Source organism: Meriones unguiculatus, chromosome 1 (genome assembly GCF_030254825.1).
Source record: "Meriones unguiculatus strain TT.TT164.6M chromosome 1, Bangor_MerUng_6.1, whole genome shotgun sequence".
Lineage (NCBI taxonomy): Eukaryota > Metazoa > Chordata > Mammalia > Rodentia > Muridae > Meriones > Meriones unguiculatus.
In genome coordinates this window covers 175448217-175470452 of record NC_083349.1, presented here as the reverse complement: position 1 = coordinate 175470452, position 22236 = coordinate 175448217, and the positions used below count along the sequence as shown (strand labels likewise).

General features: G+C 38.6%; 1 non-coding gene and 1 pseudogene across 1 annotated transcript; one reads left to right on the top strand and one right to left on the bottom strand.

Annotated features, from left to right (window-relative positions):
* The first annotated feature begins 9430 nt into the window (after positions 1–9430).
* LOC110539983 (olfactory receptor 8G50-like) lies at positions 9431–10367 on the top strand (annotated as a pseudogene).
* An 11255-nt stretch (positions 10368–21622) lies between these two features.
* LOC132652058 (U6 spliceosomal RNA) lies at positions 21623–21729 on the bottom strand. Its single transcript, XR_009589550.1, has one exon. It is a non-coding gene; the product is annotated as a U6 spliceosomal RNA (small nuclear RNA).
* Between the last annotated feature and the right edge of the window lie 507 nt (positions 21730–22236).

The following is a 22236-nucleotide window of genomic DNA, read 5'->3' as shown; positions in this document are numbered from 1 at the left end:
CATGTTTACAATATGTACCTTCTGGTTTAATTCCAATACAACTATTCTAGCTCCTTGTTGACTCATATTTTACACATGAACCCAGTTCATGGAACCTGAATTCTGAGGCAATTCTCACATACACCTTGTCTTAGTCTGACTTCCTCTGGACACCAGCGTCATTCATTTATGTAGGTCCAAGTCACATTCATAACACAAAAATGCCATCCAAATTCCCTCCCTTTGTCCTTCCATCTGTCTCTTCCTCTCCAGTCCTCTCCCTCCCATCCTTCTTCCTTCCCTCTCTCTCTCCTTCCCTCCTTTACTCCTTCCCTCTCTCTACTGCCACTGTCTCTGTCTCTGTCTCTGTCTCTCTCTCTCTCTCTCTGTGTGTTTTTGTGTGTGTGAGTGTGCACTTTATTATTTTAAAAACAGGGTTTCCTACCTAGACCAACTAAGACTTGTTTCATGATCTTCCTACTCTCCTATGTTAGCCTCTTAAGTGATGAGAGTACAGATGAACACCCAACCTACCTTGAAATCTCCTTTTCTTTGGACGACTAGACTAAACATAACTAAAACTTTTTTTTTTAAGATTATTTATTAGGTATACAGTACTCTGCCTGCATGTGTGCCTGCACACCAGTAGAGGGCACCAGATCTCATTATAGATGGTTGCAAGCCACCATATGCTTGCTGGAAATTGAACTCAGGACCTTTTGAAGGGCAGACAGTGATCTTAACTGCTGAGCCATCTCTCCAGACCCCAATAACTAAAACTTAAAAGAAAAAAAATATGAGTATATAAAAATAGATGACAAAGGGTGTAATTGATCTATATGTTTATTTGTATTTTATGGGTATTTGCTTGTGTGAATGTCTGACATATGAGAAGTTGCCCACAGAAGCCAAAAGAGAGCAGCAGATCCCCTGATCCAGGGGTCAGAAGTAGCTGTGAGCTCTATCTAGGGGTGCAAGGGACAGAACTTGAGTCTTCGGCAAGACTAGGAATTATTCATATCCATTGAATACCTGTTTAGCCCCATGGCAATGGTTCCTAAAACGAAAGATATTGAAAACTGGAACATCATGGAAATTTATATACATAAGGAAAATCAGAAAAGATATAGCAAAATAGCTACTGTTCAGTTATGACAAGACTAAGGAAGTGTTTGATCTCTGCTCAAAAACTCTGTTAACCAGTTGTATTTGCAATGCAATAGGAACTACACACTCTGTTGGTTAATTAGCCAAAGTGATCACGATAACTATGAAATCAGCAGTCCCCACCAGAATGACTTGTGTTCATTATGGTTTAAATGAACGTCTCATTTTAGAGAACAGTGATCCTTTATAATTTTACTAAATTCTACAATTATGTAGACTCTGCAGAACATATATAGTGCATTTTAAGCCTGTAATAAAACAGAAATTCATTCACATTTGCAACTCTTGGTCATAAGATGTTTTTTATGCTTTGTTTCTTAGCAACATGGAGAGCAGAGGAACTTGGAATTTCCCTTTGACAGGCACGCCAGCATTTAATCCTTTCTACTTAGAGTCCTGTTCCTGTAATGTGAGAGGAGGCATGCTTGAACTGGGTTCTGTCTCCTTCAAGCTTTTCCATAGCCCATTTTATCACAACATAGGAATGTGAAAACCAAAGGGGCAAATGTCCAGTGGCTACAGTAGCTCCTCCATGTAACCTTCCAAAATAAACCAAACCAAATCAATGCATTTCGCATTCACATTTTTTTGATGACATCGCCAAGGGTAGGGGGAATGGTCTGAGGAAGAGTGGCCATCTTGGTTTCCCCTTTACTTCCCCCTTTCACTGTGTTTAAAAAGAATAGCACCAATATGTTCCCTGTAAATCATTTCTGGGCTTTCTGTCCTGTTTTCTGCTATCTGTCTCTGCAAAAAGAGATATGGTGCAATAAGAAATATTTATTTCTTAAATATTTAATGTTGTAACTTCATTTTCTAATTTACAAATATTTTATCAGATTAACATCAAACTAGTCACTCATTTAATTTCTTTAAAAACAATTAGATAATTTGATAATTATAAGATTATTAAATAAGGCCACTATGGTGGTTCTCCTCTCTGAGGCTTAGATTAAGAAATAATGGACTTTCTCCTTAGGTATATGATTTATGATGCAATTTATTAGATCAGTAAACCTCAACAAGCTAAGCCTTGTTCCAGATTCTGCTCTATGATGTGTTCTGTAAATCATGCTTTATCCTTCCCTGGAGGATTTAGAAAGAGCTCCCATCTCAACACATTAAAAGAACAATTCACATGTTTATTCACAAAGGCCTTTCTCTACTATAATATTCATAAGTTTTGGATTCAATAAACACTGAATGATTAAAAATAGTTATATTTACTTAGTGGATGGGCATTTTCTAATAATTTCTTAAAGAGACTAAATGAATGGATGCTTTGATATTAATTGGAGGAATAGTGTAAGTTAGAAAGTGAAGTTTTTAAACAATATTTAATAGTTAAAAATAAATTTTAACTATTTGTAAATATCTGCTGATATTTTTCCATGCTTTAAAGTTTGTGTCTGCGAATTAACTGTGGAGTAAAAAAATAAAAATTTTAAATGCAGCAGACGATTTCCACAATGTGTCAACACTTACGTCCAGTAACCTGTCCACCTCTACTTTTACCATCAATTTTAAAATCCTATAATTACCAAGATACCCGTTAGTTTACACAGTCACCTATCAAGTTTCAGTAATGCTGAATATGCTGGTGTGCTAAGATGCAATTTTCTTTTCTGTCAAAATCTCCCTGAATACTATCTGACTGTATTCATATAATAAGGTACAGGCTATATTCCCTGTGTTCAAAGAATCACATGGAATATAGCTGGTATAGATGGTATAATTATAGATGGTATAATGGCTAATCTTCAAAGTCAACTTACGCAGGTTAGGAAGCAGTCAGAAGACCTGTCTTTGAGTGTGTCTGGAGGTGATCCAGAAAGCCTTAACTGAGGGGAAAGATCACTATGGGGGTGGGAAGTACTACTGCATGAACAGGAGCCTCAGACTGAAAAAAACAGGGAAACTGAGGAAGCCAGTTTGAACATTGCATTCATCTCTCTCTGCAGCCTGAATGCAGACAGGATGTGACCAGCTACTCCAGTGCCTGCTGTGATGACTTTCCTGGTGAGGTGGATTATATACTCACGAAACAGGAGCCAAGTGGACCCTTTCTCTTAAAGCTCTTCCTTGTCAGATACTTTGTCGCAACAAGAAAAGCAACTAACGCAAATGGTAAATACGATGATGCCACAGGTTGAACACTGCATACTTGAGGGCAGAGGATGTGTTTTTGATTTCACACTCATTACATGCTAGGGAGACACCATGGGTAAAACAAAGCAAAAACACCCACATAATTCAATAAGGAAAAAAATAGTGTAGCACATTCTAAACATAAAACCTTAAATCTTAAATCTTCCATGAGATTGGTTTGTATGATATAAAAAATTAACTACAGCAATCATGTATCCATACATCTCTGTCCTTTTTGACCTATAGTTTCCTACTCCCAACCACTGTTAATTGTCTTTGTCCTCTGCTTTTGTATATTCAAGATGTGATTATAACAGAAAATAAGAACATGAAGTGTTTTGTTTCCCTAATGACCACTTTAATGGGTGACTAACAAATAAGAACCAGTTCTATGGTTGTACTTAGAATTAAAGCAACTGTCTCATGGAGCGCACGTGACTTTTTTCTTGATGAACAGTCATGGCTTTCACTTAAAGAGGAGAATCATTGGTTTAGATATTTAAGCCATAAAGTCCCCTGCTGAGGTCTCTGACTTTTTCAAGTTTTCCCACTCAGATAAAATTCAAATTATACTGCAGGTGTTTCCAAACTGAACTAATTGGACCACTACCCACAGAACTTGAATGTGAAGGAATACAACCATTTGTTGAAAATGGTGTATAACCAAAGTTTATTCAGAAAAGATAGGCTGTGAAAATAAATCTATGCATATTGAAGGCATAAGGATGCTAATAAAGAAAACTATATACCATGTCTTCAAGTCCAGGCATAAAGAAAATATCATCAATATTTCGTAAGCTTTCACTTCTCTGTGTATAAAACAGATGCACAATTTGAACCATATGGTCACAGGCATTCATTGAAGTTAGCTATTACAGAGGCACTTGTTTGCCCAATTCCTAAGCTACAAGTAATGGGAAGAACTAAACAATCTAACAGCACACACATGTGCATAAGATAATCAAAGAGCCTGACAGTCGAGATTGCATTCTGAGAATGTTTGATTCTGTCATTGTGTAACCATCATGGAATGTACTTCCTCAAGCTAAGATGTCTACCAAACCACTTAGCCATGCAGTCTTATAAGGCTGTAATGGAGTGTACTTGGAGGATTTGTGAGTGTATGCACTGCTTATGTCGTTACATGACTTGCTTTTCTCCAGCAGGGTCTATTTCTAAGCATAATGTTTTAGTGTGCAGATATGCTTAGAGATTGTCCTGTAACCTATATGAAGAGAAAATTCAGATTTGACTTTCATAACCAGAATGACCACCTGACTAAGACAAATAATGGAGCCTGCCTTTCTCACAATAACAGAGAAGCAAAGAGTGCATGAGGCATATCCTGAATTCATCATATTTGTAGATTGACATGCCAGCATTTGCAGAAACTACCTAAAAATGAAAATGAGCCAAGGACTGCAAACGAATAAAAATTAAGACAGCATTGCTATGTAATAAGTACTAAAATAAATTAAACTCAATATAAATAAACTTTCCCAACTTGATCATATACCCTGAATGATTTAGACTATAATTAATATTTTCCACATTTTAATATGTCTATACCTTGAGATAAATAAAATCTAAGGTGTTTATTATTAAAACCCATTCAGTCATTTTTCTTAACACTGAACTTACTCAGCAATCACTAAGAAATGGAAAGTTGTCCAAGTCATGTTATGAATGTATAAAAATACCAAACCATAAAAATTTTGAGTAAAAGTGAAAACCATACACTATTAGTCAAGTCTCTAAGAAACTTTGGTCATTTTTATCAAATAACAATATTGTATAGCAACAACTCCTGTGGGAGCTGGGTGTTCATGCCTCTGCTTGAATGTTTCTTATTCATTTGTTCAGCATAGTAGAATTATGAGTCTATGCTAATCAATGTTCATAATTACTTGTCTATGATATATAAGCATTTACTGTCCCTTATACATTAAAATACCTGTAATTAAATATACATGTACAGATTGAGACACATCAGTTTATATGGTGCTTTCTATTCTCATTTAGTACCATAAAATTTAAATTCTATACCTTTCATTGTTTATATGTAATTTTGAATTTCAATAACCGGGATCCCACTACCACAACTAAGAAAAAATCTGAGCAAATAACATCAAGAACTAGATTACAGTATCTACATCATTCACATTTGCTTTAGTCTCAAAGTGTCTTCTTCTCTTCCAAGTTCTTTAAGTCAATATGTTCACTGACATCCCCTTCACTGAAGTTGTGCTAAAGTGTATTGAATCCCAGCACTTGGGAGGCAGAGGCAGGAAGATCTCTGAGTTCAAGACCAGCCTGGTCCACAGAGTGAGTTCCAGAACAGCTAGAGCTTAAGAGAGAAACCCTGCTTCCCAAAACACGACAAACAAGCAAGCAAGCAAACAACAACAACCCCCAGAAAAAAGAAAACTAGAAAATGATCAAACAGGGAAACCGTCAATAAAAAGGAAAAGGCGTCAATTCTTCAAATAGATAAAAAAAAAAGAATAGAAAGAGTAGCTTTAAATTTCAGAAATTACCTTTAGATAGGAAATTGTCATCATATAGATAGTTAAGACCCATACTTGATTGCCTTACTTGGTAGTCTTACCATAAGGATTGCTACAGTTTACAACAGAGAGAATATTATCCATAAGGGACCTAGTGAGTGCCACAAAAGCACATAAAGCAACTTTTAATTGCTTCTCCTTTCTACCACCTTATCCGTGATGAAAGTTCTTTTGGGAGTTACCGTCTATAAATAGTTATGACATTGCTTATATATCAAAAATTTTGTGTAAATAATGTCAGTTTGGTGGGTTCTTTGGGTTGAAGCATGAGGAAGCTATTAGATGAATCATATTTGGCTCGTAACGTATATGTGAGCCACACAGAAACTAAGATCTGGAATCTGAGGCTGAAAAGAAAGGGAGCCAGAAGTCTGTTTTGAATTACTAGCATCAGCCTGATCCTGAGCTCTTTGCTTTAGAAAGTACTTAGTCAAGCATACTTTTGATCAGGACAGAGTTTCCCAAGTAGAGAAAGAGTAAGTACCTAAATTCTGTTTGTCCTGGTGCTTTTGAACCTCTGCATGTTGGAAGACCCTTATGGAAACAAATGACCCACAACCATGGGAGTTTCCTGACATTACCTAAAAGCCATTACTCACAGTTTGTTACCTCACACTGTGTTCTCCAATTATTTGAACATTTTTTTGATTGGCACACCAATCTTTTAGATTTTAATATGCAGGAGTGCTTTGTAATGTGACTAAAAAAAACCTTAATCAGGAAGAGTGCACAAGAACATTTTATACTCTTCTGTATGCAGCCTGTTCCGCTTTCTCAGTGATGCTGCTGAATATCCAGACCTAGATCTACATTGTTTTTTTAAAGAGTATTTTCACTAATTCATAATTCATTAATTTGGTCTATCAAAGCTGATGTTTTTGACATCTTGTCTAAGATACCATTATCAAAGGTAAAAAATACACAGGCTTTTAATAATACCATATTATGTTAGCATTTTATAGGGATCTGTTACATGTTTAAATGGAGTTTTGTGGTTGGTTTAGGAAAGTGATCTAAATAATTATTTCCCATGCAGATATTTAATTATTCTAGTACAATTTGTTTAAAAAATCATTTTTTCATTGAATTTTATGATTCACTTTTAAAACACAATCATTGGGATAACACAAGTAAACATTGTCAGTTAGAGTTTCTTAATCTCTGTTACTATAGTTATGAAAGTGGCTTATGGTCTTGATTACTATAACTTTTTATGCTTTTGCTTACAGGGAAACATGAGACCTCTAACTTTATTCTTCTCTTTCAAACCTCTGTTGATTATTCCATGTTTACTGCATTCTTATGAGCATTTAAGAATCATCTTGTCAATATATGTAATTATAAGAGCAGGGTTCTTATAAAAAACACATTGGACTGGAAAATTCGAGAAGGACTGACATTCACATGAAGTCAGTGCATTCAACTCCTCAACATAGAATCTCTTCCGTTTGTGTAAAAAATTTTTTCTCCTGTCAACATCTTATAATATTTTATTGAAAATAGATTTTATATGATATATTCTGTTTACAGTTATCCCTCCACCAATTCTCCACCAGTTCTTCCCAGATGCTCCCCATTTTCCTCTCTCCCCAAACCTCCACTGTTTCTTTCTCTCTTTTATTCGGATATAAAGAGGCATCTAAAAACAATAAGATAAAACAAAACAAACAAGATTAGGACAGAACAAACAAACAGAAAAAAAAGAACCAAACCAAAATTATAAAAAACACAGCGAAACACCAACACGTGCATGTGCAGAAAATAGGAAATCATAATCTTTAAGTAAAAGATCTGTACAGGAGGTGAAACAAAATAACCTAAACACTCAAAAAAATACTATCGAGTTTTTTGTTTGTTTGTTTTGGCCTTCTGCCAGTATTGGGATTGTCCTTACGTGCAGTTTGTACACCCAGTGAGATTCCATTGGAGAAAAACCTCTAAATGTGTTCATCAATCAGAAATAGCTCCGGGGTTAGGGATGTGGGCTTGTGTCCACTTCCCCACTTGGGGCTGAGATCTCTCATGGTTTAGAGTTGTGCGGTCTTTGTGAGTGATGAAATAGTATCTGTGAATTTATACGTTCATTATTCCTAATGTGTTTAAAAGGCCTTGTGTCCTAGGTATTCTCCATTCCACTCCATTCCCACTGGCTCTCAAATTCTTCCTGCTTCCTCTTCTCCAGAGTTTCCTGAGCACCAAGGGGAAAGATTTTTATGGAGATATCCATTTAGGGTTGAGTAGTCCAGTCTTTCTCACCTCTGCACATTGTCCAGTTGTGGGTTTCTGCTTTTGTTCTTAACTGCCGTAGAAGGAAGCTTTTCCGGTGATGGCTGAGCAAGATACTGATCTTAGAGTATAGCAGAATGTCGTCGTAAGAGTCATTTTATTCCTACAACTTTTAGTAGAACTGTAGCATACAGAGCCTCTAGATCCCTGGCCTAGCTACTCTCAGGTTCTTGTCCACCCAGTCACTGTTGGGCATGGGCTCCATTTCATGGAGTGGGGCAAACAGACAGTGGTTAGTTACTCCTACCACATTTGCCCCATTATTGTACCTGAGTATTCTGCAGGCAGGTCACCATTGTAGGTAACAGGGTTTGTGGTTCACTGGGTTGGTGTTTACACTTCTCATTTGGTAATGTCCAGAGTACCTTCCCAGAACTAATGAACTAGTCAGTAGGAGTGAAGGCTCTAGGTAGGCACCAGCTCAGACTTCTCTTTGTGTACTGAGTTATGTAGGTATTATCTTAAACAATAAGGCTCTACCATCAACTTGTGGAGAGAATCCATTAGCCTTGGTAATAGCCTGGGTTTATTGAGGATTTTCATGGGATGTGTTTGTCTACCACTTTGGTAGATGTAAACCATTCCTGACACAGGAGGTTTCCTTTGGTGGCAAGAGATATCTAATTAGGACCTTGTCCTCCCCATTATTTTGACATTCCAATTTAGATTTTTTCATATATGTATATAATTTATAATTTCCAAAGAAACAATTTTTCTTTTTTTCTGTCCTAACAGGATGCTTATAATTATATCTTGTCCTTCCATTGCCTAAACTAGCACTTATAGTATGAATAAACATAAATAGGGCAGAAGGGCTTTTTGTTGATTTTTGTTTTATTTTGTTTTGTTTTTACCTAGGGGTGGGATTTTTTTAATGCTTTTACCATTAAGTATGATATTGGTCACTGATTTTTATTGATGTATTATCTCAGCATACCAAAAAGTATTTTGCTTCTGGAGTCCTAATATGAGTGTAAATCTGACATGGAAACCTATTTTGAAACACTCAAGTTACCAGAGCAATTGTTGTGTGATTCACACTTAAATGTTACACGTAAGCCTGGACCGTAAATGAGAATTGTCCAGTCTGATATTTGATTACATGCTTCATGTATTTGGGTTCCAGGGCTCTGACTAAAAATATTGACCAGGAACTTGCATATCTGGAGATACCCGATTGAGAAGACTTGAATTCTATTTGAACCTTTATTATGTAAAAGTAAGAACATTAAGTATCTCTCTTAAAACCTTGTTTCTCTTTCAACCTAGGCACTCAGAAGAAAATGGCAGAAGGAAATTATTCCACTCTGACAGAGTTCGTCCTCACTGGCTTAACAGAGAAGCCAGGGCTCCAGCTGCCCCTGTTTTTCCTCTTCCTAGGAATCTATGCAGTCACCATCCTAGGAAACCTGGGCATGGTCGTGCTAATCCTGTTCAGTCCTCACCTCCACACCCCCATGTACTTCTTCCTCAGCAATCTGTCTTTCGTTGACCTCTGTCAGTCCAGTGTCATCATGCCCAAAATGCTGGAGAACTTTGTGGTGGAGAAGAGTGTCATCTCTTACGCAGGATGCATGGCTCAGTTTTGCTTCTTTGATGTTTTTGCTGTTTCAGAGTGTCACATGCTGGCTGCCATGGTGTCCGATCGCTATGTTGCCATCTGTAACCCCTTGCTGTATAATGTTACGATGTCCTATAAAGTGTGCTCCTGGATGGTAGTGGGGGATGTACAGTGTAGGTTTGATTTGTGCCACAGGTGAAACAGTCTGTCTGCTTAGATTGCTTTTCTGCAAAGCTTTTGATATAAACCACTACTTCTGTGACCTTTTACCACTATTGGAACAATCCTGCTCCAGTACATTTATCAATGAAACACTAGGACTGTCCTTCAGTTCTTTTAATATCATTGTCCCAGGTTTGACCATCCTCAGCTCCTATGTCTTCATCATTGCCAGTATCCTCCGCATTCCTTCTACCGAGGGCAGGTCCAAAGCCTTCAGCACTTGCAGTTCCCACATTTTGGCCGTTGCTGTTTTCTTTGGATCTTTAGCTTTCATGTACCTGCAGCCATCATCAGTCAGTTCCATGGACCAAGGGAAAGTGTCATCTGTGTTTTATACTATTATTGTTCCCATGCTCAACCCCCTGATCTACAGTCTGAGGAGTAAGGATGTCAAAGTTGCCCTCTATAAGTTTGTAGAAAGAAGACAATTCCTGTGAGATGGAGAATTTTGTTAGCTAAAACTTCCCAACTGACCACACTTTCTACTTACAGTGGTAGACTGCATTGAAAGAGACTGAATTCATTAAGCACATGATGGCAGGGGTTGATGCCACATTCCTCTGGCACGGTTTCATGATTACATCACTGTCTTTGTTTCCTAAGCCATTTTCTATCTTCCCCATGGTCCCCCGTATTGTTTTTCCATTTATTTTTGTTTTCCTCAGGATATTTACAAAATTTCAGATTCAAAGGAGAGATTCTTATACTGAAGACATGGTTCAGAGGCTCAGCACAAATTATATAGTGAATGTGTGGTAGAGAGACGTAGCACATCCTAATGAGTCATAAAGGATGCAGTGCGGAGATGTAGTGTATCATGAAGGATGTAACCCAGAGATGTAGTGCAGCTTCATGAGTCATAAAGTTTTGTTAGTACTTGATTATTTTGAATAAAAGTGACAAGAGCAGTATGGGACTACAAGATAGAGTCTACCAGTGCTCTGAGGTTCCCACAGTCTGCCTGCTCAGAAGTACCTATATCACTTATAAAGAGTCATTTGCATACATTTACAAGCAAAATAAATCCACACGTTTGTTTTGTTTGATAAGTTTGGAACATTGTTCTTTTTAGGTGAAATTTATTTTTGTTATATCAGAGAATAATACATTTTAAGTAACACTTGAATTGCTTAATAATGGGTCTTTTCCAAATTTTAAATTAACATTACTAATAGTCACAATGTTGAAAGTATGTCTTTTAAATAAACAATTGTAACCATTTGAAATATAAATGTACAATCTTACTTTTGACTACATTCTTAGAAGCATGGTAGAATATATAAAATTATATATGCATAATGAAAGTGAGGTTTTCTACTTGCAGTGATAGACTGTAATGAAAGAGACTGAATTCATTATGCACGTGACGGCAGGGGTTGATGTAACATTCATTCTTGCACAGTTTCAGGATTACATTACTGTCTTTGTTTCCTAACTCATTTTTTTTAATCTTCTTCATAGTCCAAGGACTGTTTTCCATTAATTTTTTTTCTCATGATGGTTAAAAAATTTCAGAATCAGAAGTGGCATTCCTGAGCTGAAGACATGGCTCAGAGGTTGGGCACAAACCTTTCTCGTAAAGGACCCAGTGGTGATTCCTTATAGTCATATGGCAGCTCACAAACTCCTGTAATTTCAGCACCTTTGGAGCTTTCAGCACTGCCCTAAAGTGCACAAACCCACACTCTCTCACACATGTACACGTAATTAAATAGAAAAGCAAAAAAAAATTTAAATGACATCTTCTACAGTTCCATTCATATCTAGTCACTTATTCACATGGAAAAGGGAAAATGGGAATTTATTTTTTTCTGACTAATGATCCCTCAAGTTACTGTCCATTCTGACAACAATACATATTGATACTTTGAGGAACACAGAAATAACTTCCAATCATGAAATCCTTCCTCTCTCCCAAATGAAGTAGCCTGCTAGGGGTTGTCACTAGTGCATCCTCAGAATTAGATTGTGCTGGTAACACCAAGCCGACTACTCAGTGAAAGGCACCCAGAAGGGACCATCCCTATCTCCATGACACCCTAGCTATGATACTATCCATGGGCAGCTCAATTGCAAATCCAAGGTGAGCTCTTTCATCTCTCCCTAGAAATGCTTTTCAGACTCTAGCAGAAAATACTTTTCTGTTTTCTTTCTGGGGCATTGTACATATCTTTTGGTATTTGTGCCTAAAGAATGCAATACACAGGGTGGGGACTTGTCTGCCTGTCCAAACCATCCCTGGATTTTCTGCTTCTTTCTGTTGTCTATCCCTGCACTAAGATGTCAGCTATGATGTCCTGGTTCTTATATTTACAGATGGTATGTATTTAGTCAGCGTCTTAGAATTGTGATTTTTTTTCTACCTTTTTTAAATTTTAATTTTTTACAATTTATTCACTTTCTATCCTGACTGTAGTCTCTCCCTCATCTCCAGGTCCCACCCTTCCTCTCTCTCCCCCTCCAGTCCCCTCCTGTAGTCCACTGAAAGAGGAAGTCCTCCTCCCCTGCCATGGGACCTTAGTCTATCAAATCTCATCAGGACTGCCTGGATGCACTTCCTCTGTTTCCCAGCAAGGCCACATCACCAGGGGGGGGGTGATCAAAGAGCAGGACCAAGTTCATGTCAGAGTCACCCTCTGCTCCCCTTATGGAGGAGACTGAGCTGCCTATGGGATACATCTGAACAGAAGGTCTAGGTCTTCTCCATGCATGGTCCTTGGTTGGTAAATCAGTGTCTGCAGGATACTTGGGCCCAGATTGGTTGGCTTTATTGTCTCCTTGTGGAGCTCCTGTCCCCTCTGGGTCCTTCTATACCCCCCTTTCACTCTGCCCAAAGTTTGGCTGTGAGTCCCTGCATCTGTTTCAATCCCCTATTGGGTGGAGCCTTTCAGAGGACATCTATGGGAGGCTCCAGTCCTGTTCCCTCTCTTCCACTGCTTCAGTGTCTATCCTGTTTGCCATTCTGAATGAAAATTAAGCATCCTCCCTAAGGTCTTCCTTGTTGTTTAGCTTCTTTAGGTCTGTAGATTTTCATATGGTTATCCTATATTATATGGCTAACATGGCTTAAAAGTGAGTATATACCATGTGTATCTTTCTGCTTCTGGATTACCTTTCAGGATTACCTTTTAGTTCCATCCATTTGTCCTCGAATATCATGACTTCCTTGTCTTTAATATTTGAATAGTATTCTATTGTGTAAATGTGCCCTAATTTCTGTATGCATTCTTTGGTTGAGGTGCATCTAGGTTGTTTCCAGATTCTGTCTCTTATGAGTGAAGCTGCAATGAACATAGCTGAACAAATATATGATATTTTTTCTTTTTTTATTTATTTGTTTATTTATCTTTTATTTTTATTAATTATACTTTATTCACTTTGTATCCCCCCATAAGCCCCTCCCTCCACCCCTCCCGATCCCACTCTTCCACCCCCTTCTTCACGCATGCCCCTCCCCAAATCCACTGATAGGGGAGGTCCTCCTCTCCTTCCTTCTGATCTTAGTCTATCAGATCTCATCAGGAGTGGCTGCATTGTCATCTTCTGTGGCCTGGTAAGGCTGCTGCCCCCGCAGAGACTCATACTCCAATCAAGTACCATGCATGGAGATAACCTAGAACCCCTGCACAGATGTAGCCCGTGGCAGTTTAGTGTCCAAGTGGGTTACATAGTAATGGGAAGAGGGACTGCCTCTGACATGAACTGATTGGCCTGCTCTTTGATCACCTCCCCCTGAGGGGGGAGCAGCCTTACCAAGCCACAGATATGATTTTTAATTCCTGAACATTTGCTCCAGCCCTACCATTGTTATTTCTCTTACTGTGCTTTATTGCCCCCTGGTGGTTATAGAAAAAAATTTCAATCTGAGGGTAAGGAAAATAAACAACAACTTGGCCAAAAGTCATTATAGTTTTAATATTTTGGCAAGTATGAATAAGGAATAAATTGACCTGCAGATTTCTTAAAACTTATATATATATATATATATATATATATATATATATATATATATATATCCCTCTGTAAACATTTATGAAGAAACACTTAAATGAATGCTTTTTTTCCCCAACTTGAAAATAAAAATATGAAGGTTATAGTTTTGCATCTGAAATGCTGTATTGGATTTTAAATTACAAAGTGATTCTTTACACATCAAAGTCTCACCACATAAGGTCATCATTTACCCATGGGTAGTGTTTCATTTCATTTTTCATTGTCTTCCTTATTCTAACCCACATTGCCATAATCTGTTCATAAAAATCCAATTTCACTTACATAGAAGAATCATTTTTTTTTCTAGCAGGTGACATTAAAGTCTTATATCTTCCCTTCCTGACTTCTAAAGCATACAATGACTGCTTCTGTTGAGTGGTTTAAATTATTCTTCACTAGCACCTAGTGTTTAATGATCTTTCCTTTCCTTTATAATGCTAATGTGATACTTTTACCTACCTCCTTGGATCATTACCTGCAAATCAATGTATTTCTTCTATTCACTTCTTGTAAATTAGGTGCACTCGGCAGGCCTGACTTTCTGTGACTCAGTTTATGCTGTCACCCAGCCCTGCCAGGTGCACTGCATTTCCCCTAGTGACAGGCACCCCCCTTTAAAAGGTGTGGACACCCAGATCACACTTTCAAACTTGTTTGTTCACTCTGTCTCCCTGTCTCTCTGCCTGTCTAGGTGTCTGCCTGTGTGTCTGTGTGTCTGTCTGTCTCTCTCTCCCTCATTTCCCCACTCCAGGATGGCCCTTTATTCTCCCCTTCCCCAATAAACCTCTTCCATTAGATCTGTTGCTTAGTGACACATGCTGGCCTCCAACCTGCCAAGGGACCTCTCCTTAGCTTTATTCTAACACTCCTTATTTTAATTTCATAATATTAGTTATGCAAGTGAATAATTGCATGTTGTTTCTCTTATGCAGAGAAGTATGGAGTGAAACAAAAATACAAAAAGAATTACTAAATTTTATGCCAAGAAGCATATAGTTGATATGAAAATTTTGCTGCATCTTTGAGGCTTATGGAGCCTTTCAGGTACTTTTATTTACAACTTGTTTTTTATATTTATCAATAAGTTTCAAGCACTATATCTGGGCAGATATTGAGCTAGTCTACCCTGTCAATAGTGGTCTGTACTACTTCCCTGCTCTGTGCCCAGTTACCAGTCATCTTGGCCTCACCCTGGCTGCTCCAGCTCCCTCCATCCATGTCTCCATGGGAACCTTCTCCGTCTCCCTTTCCATCTCCCTCTCTCTCTCTCTGCTCTCTACCTGGTAGCACCACCACAGGGATCAGAAGTTCCACCTTAACTTTCCTGCCCAGCTGTAAGCTGTTCAGCTCTTTATTAACCAATCAGAAGTGATGGAAAACAATTTTTACACAACATTGAGACAGGAAATGCTTCATAGAAATGGCAATAACTTTTCAGTGTAGGTGGCTGCCAAAATCAGAGACATGCTACCCTTTTCTCTCCAAATAGCAGCCTTGTATCCCAAATCTCAGAGTCTGGTCTATAAGGTCTGACCCAGTGCAAAGGGAGTTAGTGATGAGGTCATGTGTCTAGTGCCACCTGCTCATGACAACTTTCTGAGGATGAATTTCACCTCAGTTTCCTCCTCTCCCCGTCTCATCATTCTGTGCCTTTACACCTGCCACTACTATATTGCACTCCCTTATGAATTTCAGATGGATGTCCTCTCTCCCTCTCTTTGGTATATAGTAAACTTTTTCTTACAATCACTCTTCTCCTTCACTGGTTTATACAAAGGCAGCAGAGTTTAATTATTAAGCTCAGTAGCCCACAAAACAGAGAACATGGACAAGTTGTAGAGAAGTTATTTCCAGAATATCATATGGAATAGCCTATAGCACAAGTCTCAATCAAACAAAGTTCATTAGCACTGTCTCCCTAGTCCACACTTTCATTGACATTCTGTTATTCTGAGAACATGTCATAATTGCCCATTAAGCTCTGCTTGCAGAATTCTTCATCTCTAGCCTACATCTCCAAACTTGCAAATTCCTATCTCAAACACATTTCAGTGCTCAACAACCACCTGGTTAGGTACTCAGCACAATTAGTCTGCTCTTGGTACCTATTTTCTTTGTTTTCACTTTGTCACTGTGACTGCCACAGGGCAGAATTCTTTACCTCCCAGTTTGAGTTGACTCAGTGTGTTATGGCTGACTGCATTGTTCCTATGTTCTTGATGAGAAAAAGCGTCGTTTGTAGCTAATCATTTGTATTAGCAAGGGAGTAGAGAGAAAAAAAAATAGAAAAGAGCCTGGGCAAACTTGAAAGGAATATCCCCAATGACACACTTTCTCCAGATAGGCCCTGTTTTCTAGGGTTTCTACCTCACCCCAGAATAGTGAGGCTGTCTGTCACAAACATTTAACACGCAAGTTAGTGGGGAACAGAAAATTTTTTAGTTTATTTACTTTACATACCAAGGGTGACCCCTCCCTTCTCTCCTCCAAATGCCCCCATTCTTCCACTTCCACTTCCCTCTCATCCCCTCTAGAAAAGGGGAACTTCCCCTTTTCCTATATCAAGGAAATAGTGCATCAAGTCACATGAGGACTGAACTCATCCACTGAAGCCAGGCCGGGAAGCCCTGCCAGGGGAAAGTGAACCAAAAGCAGGAACTAGAGTCCATGCTAAAAACTGCACCAGCCCCCTTCACTTACCAGGCTGCCCATATGAAGACCAAGGTGCCCCTTGGCCACATGTGTGAAAGGGGCCTAGATCCAGATCATGTGTGCTCCTTAGTTGATGTCTCAGTTTCTGAAAGGGCCCATGAGGCTGGGTTAGTTGTCTCTGTCAGTCTTCTTGTGAGGTTCCTGTCCTCTCCAGGTCCTTCCATCTTTCCCCCAACACTTCCACAGGACCCCCAGAGCTCCGCCCATGCTTGGCTGCAAGTCCCAGCATCTATCTAGATCCACTGCTGGCTGGCACCTCCCTGAGGCCAGTCAAGTTAGGCTCCTGTCTGAAAGCATAGCAGAGCATCATTATTAGTGTCAGGGGCTGGCTCTTTACCATGGGTGAGTCTCACTTTGGACCAATTATTGTTTGGACCTTCCCTCAATCTTTGTTCCTTCTTTATCCCTGCACTTCTGGTAGGCAGGGTAATATTGGGATCAAAGGTTTTGTCAGTGGGTTGTTGTTCCCCTCCTTCCATTAGTTCAGCCTGGCTAGGAGATGGTCACTTCAGTCTTCATATCATCTCCCCTCCCTAGAGTCATACCCATGTTGTCCCAAGAACCTACCTTGTCACAAGCCTCCAACTTTTCAAAGAGATGTTTCCCCTCACTTTCCCTTCTTGTTCCAGCCCTCTGACCTTCCACCCTGACTTCCCCCACATCTGATCCCTACCCTTGTTTCCCTCTCCATTTCATCTTCTGTCCAGTTTCCTCTCTTCATCCACTTTTGCTGTCTATTCTATTTCCTCTTCTGAGTGATATTCTAACACCCTCACTTGAGCCCTCCTTGCTACTAGCTTATTTGGGTCTGTGGATTCTGCCTCTGCTGGCTGGAATGATGATTTTAATGGCAGTGTCAAACCAAGAACACTTGCTACAGAGTAAAAAAAAAAAAAAAAAAAGAAATGGATATTAGGAAAATTACTTATTCTTAATTTTTCGTTATTCATATTGTCACAACTGATTCTCTTGTATCTAGTGTTCAATATTTGGGCTCAACATTACATATAGAAACAAAATAAAACACTGAATGTAAACTAAATAGTATTTGTTATGTGAATAAAAGAAACAATATTTTTGTAACCACTGATAAATAGAAGAGATGAATATATCATGTTCTTTGAAGAAGCAATAAGTAAATATTTTAGATTCACACTTCCAGGCTTATCCTCATTATACCATTTCATCTAGAAACACTTTCTTGACTTGTCTCTCCAACTTTTACACATCTTTTAATGACCAATCCTAATTCATTTCTAACTAATCCATGTTTTAATTATGTGTACCCATGAAAGCTTGTTTCAGTTATTTTGAATCTGTGTTAACTCAGGTGAATTCAACAATTTTTATTGAATGCACTGTAATGGTAGCTTGTTATAATCAGGACAAAATAGAAAGTATTATGTTGAGTTTACAATTTTGTATAGAAGGGAAGTTGGTGTATAATCTGACTCATAATAACTTATTTTGGATTAAGTATATGTTATATGAGATTATATGAAGTGTACTTATGGTCATATGGAAATAGTACAATTTATTGTATATCCACCCTTAAAGAGCTTACAATTATAGCTGTTAAATAGGGTTTCATAGAATAAACTTTTGAAAAAAAACCCCAAAGGAACAGTATGAGCTAAAATTTGTATAGACTACCTCTTGTATACTTAGGTCATGAAATATTTGTTGGAGAATAAAAGAAGAAATATCCTCTTTGTGTTAACACATGGCATAATTTTAACATTAACAGCTTGAATTCTATTTTATAGCATGGAAAATATTGCAATATAAAAATTAATACATAGTAAAATGGTGCATTATGGCATCTAATAATGGAGTCAATATCAACAACCATGCTAATGGAAAAACAAAACAAGCAAGCAAAAACGTCCAATCTTTACTATGTTAATGATTTTTTTATTTGAATAGAAGATATTTCAGAGACAGGAACATAAAAATATTTAAAAATTACTGATATTTACAAACTTGCAGCATGAGTGAATATTTTTTGATTTTTCAAAACATTGGGTCCGAATGATATTCCTGTATTTAAGAGGCTTAAGTGATAGAAGAAATTTCACTAAGGTAAGAGGAAGTACAGGTTGATATTAGATTCAAATCTTTTCAGTCTAAAACAAAAGTGGAAGAGACACTAAAGACAGTTTAGAACCTTTTTAACCTATTGCTATACTTCTGAAAAATACTAGCAAAGGAGCAAAGGGTTTAGAGAGAGTGTATTCTAACTTTTTTTTTTTTTGCTGTATAATGGGATTTTGACTGTTGCAATGCTCTTGTTAATAATGAAGCCAAAATTTCTGTTTATTGTTTCAAGTAATGGTTTGATTTTCTCCTTTAGAGGCATTTACGGCAAGGCTAACATCTATTGAATACAGCAACATGAAAAAAAAAAGGACATGAAATGTGAATAGAGCCATATTTATCACCCTGAACAAAGTTAAAGTCCAAGTGGATCAAAGACCTCAACATAAAACCAGACTAAATCCGTTAGAAAAAGTGGGGAAAAGCTGTGACCTTATTGGCACAGGAGACATTTTCTAAACAGAACACCAATAGCACAGGCTCTAAGATCAACAATTAATAAATGGGACCACAGGAAACTGAAAAGCTTCTGTAAAGCAAAGGATACTGTCATCAGAACAAAACAACAGCCTACAGACTGGGAAAGGATCTTCACCAACCCTACAGCTGACAGAGGGTTAATATCCAGAATATTTAAAGAACTGAAGAACTTAACCACCAACAAACCAAGTAACCCAATTAAAATATGGGGTACATACCTAAACAGAGAATTCTCAACAGAGGAATATCCAATTGCAGGGAAACATTTAAAGAAATGTTCAGTGTCCTCAGTCATCAGGGAAATGCAAATCAAAATGACCCTGAGATTTCACCTCACACCCATCAGAAGGGCTAACATTGAAAACTCAAGGGATGATGCATGCTGAAGAGGATTGCTCCTCCATTGCTGGTTGGAATGTAACCTTGTACAACCACTTTGGAAATCAACCTGGTGTTTTCTCTGAAAATTAGGAATAGTGCTACCTCAAGATCCAGCTATACCACTCCTAGGCATATACCCAAAAGATGCCCCGCCATTCAATAAATACATTTGCTCAACTATGTTCATAACAGCTTTATTTGTAATAGCCAGAATCTGGAAACAACCTAGACATCCCTCAACGGAGGAATGGATACAGAAAGTGTGGTACATTTACACAGTGGAGTACTACTCAGCAATTACAAACAAGGAAATCATGAAAATTTCAGGCAAATGGTGGGAACTAGAAAAGATCACTCTGAATGTGGTAAGACACATATGGTATATACTCACATGTAAGTGGATATTAGCCCTATATTATAGGATAGACATACTAAAACCTATAGTCCTAAAGAAGCTAAACAACAAGGAAGACGCTAGGAAAAATGCTAAATCCTCACTCAGTAGGGCAAACAGGATAGACATTAGAAGTAGGAGAGAACAAGGAACAGGAGAGTAGCCGTCCACAGAGGACCTCTGAAAGAGTCTACTCAACAGGATATCAAAGGGGATATTGAGACTCACAGCCAAACTTTGAGCAGAGTGCAGGAAACCTTATGGAAGAAGAGGGAGATACAAATACCAGGAGGGGACAGGAACTACACAAGGGAAACAACAGAGCCAAAAAACTTGGGCCCAGGGGGTCCTGCAGAGACCAATAGTCCAGCCAAGGACCATGCATGAAGAGATCTAGACCCTCTCTTCAGAGGAAGACCATAGGCTTCTCAGTTTCCAAGTGGGTTCTCTAGTAAGGCTGTCTCTGGCATGAACTCAGTGGCTGGTTGTTTGATTGTCTTGCCCTGGGGGTTGCAGCCTTGCCAGGCCACAAAGGAAGATGATGTAGCCAGTCTGGAGGAGACCTGATAGGCTAGGGTCAGATAGAAGGGGAGGAGGTCCCCCTTTATCAGGGCACTAAAGAAAGGGCATGGGGGAGAAGAGGGAAGGTGGATGGGACTGGGAGGATACTAGGGAGAGGGCTGTAGCAGGGATACAAAGTGAAAAAAAAAATGTGTCTTTTTGTCTTCTCTGTTGGTGTGATAAACACTATGACCAAGTCAACTTGAGGAAGAAAAGGTTTCTTTTTTTTTTCTTTTTTTTTTTATTTTATTTTTTATTTATTTATTTTTTATCAGTTACATTTTATTAACTCTGTATCCCAGCCGTGTCCCGATCCCTCATTCCCTCCCAGTCCCTCCCTCCCTCCCTCCCTCATCTCCACCGTGCCCCTTTCCAAGTCCACTGATGGGGGGGACCTCCTCCCCATTCATCTGATCCTGTTTTATCAGGTATCTTCAGGACTGGCTGCAAAGCCCTCCTCTGTGGCCTAACAGGACTGCTCCTCCCTTCGGGGGTGGGGAGACCAAAGAGCCAGTCATCGAGTTCCTGTTAGAAATAGTCCCTGTTCCCCTCACTTTGGGAAACCAATTGGTTACTGAGCTACCACAGGCTACATCTGAGTGGAGGTTCTAGGTTATATCCATACATGGTCCTTGGTTGAATGTCAGTCTCAGAAAAGACCCTGTGCCCAGATATATTTGGTCCTTGTGGAGATCCTATCCTTTCCCCATCAGACTAACTCCCCTTCTTTCTTATGATTCCCTGTACTCTGCCAAAGGTTTGGTCATGAGTCTTTGCTTTGAAAACACTGCTAGTTAGAGTCTTTCAGATGCGCTCAGTAGACTCCTGTCATACGTTCAATGCACATCCCATCTGTCTTTCTAAACGAGGATTGATCATCTTACCCCATGTCCGCTCAATTGATTATCTTTTTTAGGTGTATAGATTTCATTATGTTTATCATATCTTATAGGTCTATATAAGTGAGTATATCTCATGTTTGTCTTTCTCCTTCTGGGATATTTCACTCAGAATGATCTTTTCTAGATCCCACCATTTGCCTGCAAATTTCATGATTTCCTCCTTTTTGATTGCAAAAATATGGAACGCTTCACGAATTTGCGTGTCATCCTTGTGCAGGGGCCATGCTAATCTTCTCTGTATCGTTCCAATTTTAGTATATGTGCTGCCGAAGCGAGCACGGAAGAAAAGGTTTCTTTCACTTCCATGCTAAGGTTTATCACTGAAGGAATCTAGAACAGGAGCTCAGAGCAGGAATCAGAAGGGAGGGGCTGAATAGAAGACGGTGGAGGAAAGATGCTTACTGGCTTGATTTCTCTGTTGGTCGAATACATTTCTTATGGAACCCATGCTCAACTAAGGAGAGATGGTGCTATTCACTGTGGTCTATAGCCTATTACATCAATTAGCAAATAGAAAGAGGCTCACAGGCACGCCTGCAGACTAGTGTGATGGAGACAATTCTCCAGTTGAAGTTCTTAGATTTGTCAAGTTGACAACCAGAATAGCCCTTACAAATGTACCTTTGTCAATTTGGCACACAAACACATCTGAGTTAAGCCTGAACCTTTCCATTCTTTGTAATCAACACCTTGTGATAATATTAACATCAAAATATAACATTCTCACATCGCAATATAAATGTTCATATTTTAAAAGTTCCACAGTCTTTAAAACTGTCAACATTT